This window comes from Lupinus angustifolius, chromosome LG12 (genome assembly GCF_001865875.1).
Source record: "Lupinus angustifolius cultivar Tanjil chromosome LG12, LupAngTanjil_v1.0, whole genome shotgun sequence".
Taxonomy (NCBI): Eukaryota; Viridiplantae; Streptophyta; class Magnoliopsida; order Fabales; family Fabaceae; genus Lupinus; species Lupinus angustifolius.
Window position 1 is genome coordinate 2,486,685 of NC_032020.1, and position 7,016 is coordinate 2,493,700.

Here is a 7,016-nt window from a genome sequence, read left to right on the forward strand (position 1 = left end):
ATTAATAGAAATGATCCTAACTCGCCATTGTACTGTAGATGCTCTAATATTTGGCTGCACTTTGCATCCGATAAATGGGCCCAAAGCATGACTGCATTATGCCTCCGGTGACTTCAAAATTTGATTCCAATCATTTCTAATAGCGGACAAGGATCTGTTGTCCCAAACTCTGTCCCAGACCAATCATATTATGCCACGTTAGTTAAAAAAAATTAAATATTTATAACTTTATCAATTTTACTTCATTGTGATTGGGTAGAGACGTGGTTGGGAACATGGTTGGGGACAACAAATCCCCATCCTCTAATAGCCCGCATGTTGAGATTAAGATGTAACTCTTCCCCTTCCACAAAACCCTTTCTACCCTTTGGGCACACCCCAAGTTCCTTGTACCTTTTGTTCTAATGTTTCAACACGATTTAATAAATCAATTAAGTAACACTGTAATGAGTTACTTTAATATGCAAAACTAATTGGAACAAATGTGCAAGCTTGGAAAGCTATCCTAAAGACATTCGTGGGAGAATCTAAGCAAAAATCTAAAGAAGATAGTTCCATATATGAAGAGTGCTTCATTTGTTTTTGTTGCAAATCTGTATTGTGATAAGTGATAACACATGTTTATGATTCTCATATATATAATAGTTCCAAGTAATCAAGTTTTTGTTGGAGAATTGAGTAAGAAAAGAAGAAGGAAAGTGAAGAAGAATGAGATAGAAGATTGAGAGAATTTTGAATCAATGAATATGCATATACTTCTAACTTTCACCAACTAATATACTCCTTTCTATAACAAGATTAACTAATTCTAACTACTTGCTATATTTGGAAACTACAAACTAACTCAACTAACTCTATTGATTACAATTGCTTAACACCCCCTCTTAATCAAAGAGTTACTTCTTTTACAAGATATAGCAGCAAAACAACTACACAACTTTATCTTCAAAGCAATGTACATTCAATATATCTCTAAACCTTTTAAACTTGTCAACCTTGAGAGCCTTTGTCAAAATATCAGCCTTTTGCAAATCTGTTGAGCAATGCACCATCTTAACCCTTCCCTTTCCAACTTGATCTCTTAGAAAGTGGAACCTTGTCTCAATGTGTTTACTCCTTCCATGGCTAACAGGATTCTTTGCTAAGTTTATTGCTGATTGATTGTCCACCCTTAGCTCGAAGTTCTCAAACTCTCCATAACTCAATTCTGTCATCAAATGTATCAGCCATAGGCCTTGGCATGTGGCATTGCAAGCTGCAATGTATTCTGCTTCACAAGTTGAGAGAGCAACCACATCTTGCTTCCTTGAATTCCATGACACAAGTGCACCAAAGATGGTGAATACATACCCTGAGGTGCTTCTCCTATCCTCTTTATCTCCACACCAATCAGAGTATGAAAAACCAACAAATCCTAGTTCATTCATCTGGTTCTGCTTTGGAAACAGAACACCATAGTTTGGTGTTCCCTTTAAGTATCTAAGAATCCTCTTTGCTGCTACCAAGTGTGATTGAGTAGGACTTTTCATTTACCTGCTTATCACTCCTACTCCATAGGTTATTTCGGGTCTGCTATGGCAGATAAATCTAAGACATCCAACCATCTGTCTATAGATAGTTGCATCTGCAAGCATTTCAGGCTCTGCTTCACTTGGTTTCTGATTGCCTTCTACTAGCACTGATGCAGGCTTACAATTCATCATCTTGAATCTTTCTAGTACATCAACAATGTACTTTCTCTGGTGCATTATGACTCCTCTTGGTGTCTTGAGAAACTCTATGCCAAGGCAAGGAAGTAGGCTAGCTCTCCTAGATCAGTCATTTCAAATTCTGATTTGAGTTCTCCTTTTAGCTTCAAGATCTCAGCCTCATTGCTTCCTGTAATCACCAAGTCATCTACATAAAGGCAAATTAGAGTTAGTTCACCTGTGCCAGTCAGATTGACATAAACACCATGTTCTACTCTGCATTTGGTGAAGCCAATTGATGTTAGGAATGAATCAATTCTCTTGTTCCAAGCTCTTGGAGCTTGCTTCAATCCATACAGTGCCTTTTTCAATCTCAACACCTTTGTTCTATCTGCTGATGTCTTGAATCCAGGTGGTTGGGTAATGTATACCTCTTCCTCTAGAGGTCCATTGAGAAAGGCACTCTTGACATCTAGTTGCCATTGTTTCCAACCATTCCAGCTAGCTAAGGCCATAATGAGTCTAACTGTTTCAAACCTGGCAACTGGTGCAAAAACTTCATCATAGTCATAGCCTTCCTTTTGCATGAAACCCTTTGCTACAAGTCTTGCTTTGTGCTTAGCAATGCTTCCATCTGGTCTCAGTTTGACTTTATATACCCATTTCACAGCAATAGGCTTCTTGCCAGCAGGTAATTCTGCCTCTTCCCATGTGTCATTCCTTTTGATGGACTTGACTTCTTCTTTCATTGCATCACACCAAACATCTTTTTGGACTGCCTCATTGAAGTTGATTGACTCAACCTCACCTAGGAGTGCCAAGTGAACTAGGTCTCCTTCATCTGTGATCACATCATCTGAGAACATTTCAAATTCACTGAGCCTTAGTGGTAGATGTCTTGTTCTGGTTGGCCTGCACTGAGCATCCCTGATCACCGGATTATGTGATTCAGGTTCTAGGACTTCTGCAGTGTCATAATCTTCTTGCAGAGGAAACATGGTAGGTATCCTATTGTGCTCAAATTTCTTTAGAGATTCATTCCAAGAACTCAACTCATCAAAGTAGACATCTCTGCTGAAATTTATCTGCTTGGTGATAGGATTCAGGAGTTTATATGACCCTGTTGAATGGTATCCAACATGGATCATTAGTTCACTCTTGTCATCCAACTTCTTCCTCAATTGATCAGGAATGTGTTTATAGCATACTGATCCAAACACTCTTAGGTGCCCTACTGATTGTTTCTTTCCAGTCCAGGCTTCTTCTGGAACTTGATTGATCAGTGCTTTAGTTGGACATCTATTCAGAACATATGTTGCTGTCATCACAGCTTCACCCCAAAGGTTAAGTGGTAGGCTCTTGTGTTTCAGCATGCATCTCACCATATTCATGATAATTCTGTTTCTTCTTTCAACCACACCATTGTGTTGTGGTGTGTAGGGGGCAGTAACCTCATGAATCATGCCATGTGCCTCGCAGAAGGATTCAAGCTCTCTTGAGGTGAACTCACCACCTCCATCAGTTCTAAGGATCTTTATTTGCTTCCCTGATTGCTTTTCTGCTAGAGCTTTGAACTTCTTCAGGTTCTCAAACACTTCACTTTTGGCCTTGATGAGATAGGACCACATTTTCCTGCTAAAATCATCAACAAAAGACACAAAGTATTTGTTTCCACCTAGTGAGGGGACCTCAAAAGGCCCACACACATCAGAATACACATTATGTAGTATATCTAAGGCTCTTGTTTGAGTATGCTTACCAAATGTAGACCTGGTTTGTTTGCTAATCAAGCAACTGTCACATGCTGAGTTTTGAGACTTGATTTCTGGCAGTCCAGTGACCAAATCTTTGGTACTTAGCAGTTTGAGATCTTTGTAGTTGAGATGACCATATCTCAAATGCCAGAGTAAGGATTCATTTGAGGCTGCTTCTGCAATGAGACACTCAGAGTCTCCAATTCCAAGCTGAATTTGGAAAGTTCTGTTGCTTGATAGAGGAGCTTGTAGGATTCTTCCTTTCATGTTGTCTAGGACCTCCATAACTCCATTATTTAGCCTCATAGTGAAGCCTTTTTCATGCAGTTGTCCTAGACTTATGAGGTTTGTTCTCATTTCAGGAACAAGCAACACATCTGTGATGTAAGCTCTCTTGCCATTCTCCAATTTGAGAGGAATATCTCCCATACCTTCAGTGATCACCACTCTGTTATCTGCAAATTTGACCTTGCTTTTCTTGCTTGGATCAAAGTGCACAAGCCACTCTTTATACCCAGTCATGTGATTAGAGCAGCCAGAGTCCAAGTACCATGTGTCACTTCTTCTTGTTGAACTATCTGTTGTCATCATAAACTGCACAACTTCCTCATCAGATTCATTAGTCTCTTCTTTGGCAAGGTGTGCTTCTGAATCTTGCCTCCTCTGATTTTGGTTCTTGCTAGGGGCTAGGCATTCATTTGAGTAGTGCCCGAATTTGTCACAGTTGAAGCATCTGACTCTTTTCTTATCAAACCTCTTCTTCAATCCTTTAAGCTATTTGTAGCCATTTCTTTTTGATTGTTCTGGTTGCTCAACCTTGTTCATATAGTAATTTTTCGAGTTGCTCTTCTGTTCACCATGCTTTTGTTGATTCTTGGTTGAGTTCCTAGCAAGAAATGCTCCTTTTCTTGTAGTTTGTACCTGCAGAGCTTGATGTGAGGATTTATCTGCTATCCTCTCATTAAGCCTCTGCTCATGAGCTTCAAGTGAGCCTTGAAGCTCCTCAACCTTCATGTTCTCCACTCTGCCTGATTCTCCTCAACCTCTCATTACTGATCTTAGCACCTTTTCTACAATGATTGTATCCTCCATCTTTTCACCACATGCTTTCATAGCATTGATGTGTGTGATCAATCTTGTGAAAAAATCAGCAATTCCTTCACCTTCTTCCATCTGCATCAGTTCATACTGCCTTCTCAAGGTTTGTAGACGAAATTTCTTTAGTTGGGATGCTCCTGCATAGTGCTTTTCTAGCACATCCCATGCTTCCTTTGCTGTTGCAGATCCTGCAATCTTTTCAAAATGAGCATTGTCTACGGCTTGATGGAGGAGACATATTGCCTTGCAGTCTCGTTTCTTATTCTGTTTGTGTGCATTCCTTTGAGCTTCGGTGGCTCCTTCTTCCAAGGTTGGCAGCCCCTATTCCACGATGTCAGCAACATCTTTATAGCCAAGTATTGCCTTCATTTGTATGCACCATCTGCTCCAATTTTTGCGATCTAACACAGGGAGAGTTGTGACATAATTCCCTGTTGTTTGTGCCATTTTCTGCTTGCAACGGAAACTTTGTTGATCTTTCCAAGCTCTGATACCAAATGTTGGAGAATTGAGTAAGAAAAGAAGAAGGAAAGTGAAGAAGAATGAGATAGAAGATTGAGAGAATTTTGAATCAATGAATATGCATATACTTCTAACTTTCACCAACTAATATACTCCTTTCTATAACAAGATTAACTAATTCTAACTACTTGCTATATTTGGAAACTACAAACTAACTCAACTAACTCTATTGATTACAATTGCTTAACAGTTTTGACATGTTCAAGCAATGCTATGCTATTCCACATCCTCGCAAATTTAAAAAAGACCGAGTCACCAGTTATATTAAGATATCAAACAACCTAACTACAAGAAGAAATGGTAGTACCAATACAATTCCACTGTCTAGGAACAATAATCAGTATACAAAAGGATAAAGATCACTTGTCTCAATGGTGTCTCATTTACTGTCTTGGACCATGTCAACAAAAAACTTTTAGAAATCAAAAAGTAACATTCTGATCGGCTTATAAAAAATAATATAATATCATTCGGGACATGAAATCCTTCTATACAAAATATGAGTTAGGTATAGTAATCAAATAGTATCATGCATGACACGTCATAATGATTAGAAAGAACTGAAGAGAAGACTTGGAAAATGATTCCAACTTTCAGAAGCTCCAAAGAAAAATTGCAAAAATCCTTCCAAGTCAAAAATTCAGATAATGCCTTATGTTATTATTCAAGGCCCGCATATTTAAGTAGATGAAGAAAAAACTTCCTTTGATCTTTCAAGTCTCCACTTACATGAAAAGAATAAAAATAATCTACCTCTCTATTTTTCATTGTTTATCCACTCCTTTAGTGTAATTTTACACAAACCAAACTTTTTGTAACCGGTGTTAAATGCTATAAAGGGTAGATGTAAAAATAATACAGTGAAAAAATAATGTTAGAGCATGGAGAGGTAAGGCAAAAAATAGTTGAGTCTAATTATCTTGTGTAGTGCATTTTTTATCTCAAGATATTAAAAATACAAATATATATTATTATAATATAAATCAGTTTGTAATTTAAATTAGTTCTGATATATATACTACCTTATTATAAATATTGGTAAAATATAATGTAACTACCACTATTAACTAATTTCAAATTTTTTATTTTCCCTTAATATTTTTTTAATTTCTACATAAAATCCTAAGTATTTACCATTGATGCAATAATCACTTATCTCACCTTAAATTAAACATTATAATAAATACAAAATAATATAAATTACATCTAGTACTAAAAAATGACAATTCTCTAAAATAAAATATAAAAATTGAATACATAATACCATAAAGTAAGAATGCAGATCAACAAACACTAAATACATGTCAACACGCTAATATTATATTAAAGAAATAAATTTTGTAAATAATTTTCCAATGGCAGGTTAATTTAAAAATAAAAGTCTTCTATTGTTCGAAAATATTTACCGGAAAGTTGGAAAAAGACCAAGGGAATGTGATTTTGTGATTTTTATGCTATGTGCTTTCTCAAGTGGTAGTTTATATGAGGCGTTTATTTTCGGTTTTTAATAATCAGTTAGAAATTTATGAGTCGCATCAGTGCATATTAATGCCGTAAACTATAAAATATAGAACTTGAATGTGAAATTTTTAGGTGATACGATTTTTCCTCACCTTACTTTAACACTTTCCACGGCAACAAAAAAAACAGAAGATAAAGACAATTTTAGTGGAAATAGATTTTTTTCTAAAACATGTCCACACTAATAAAAAAATATTATGTGATTAAAAAATTTAAATTTATTATTGTTATTATTGTTTTTGTTTCTTATCATCAATATATAATAATATTTAGGACAATAGATTCTTGTTTATTACTCTCCATAGCCGTGTTATATATGTTTTTATTTCATATTCATCTTTCACTATATTTAACTTTTAATCGAAATAAAAAGAAGTACATCATATATAAACTGAAATCGAAGGAGCTACTACTTTGAATGTTAGAACTTCCC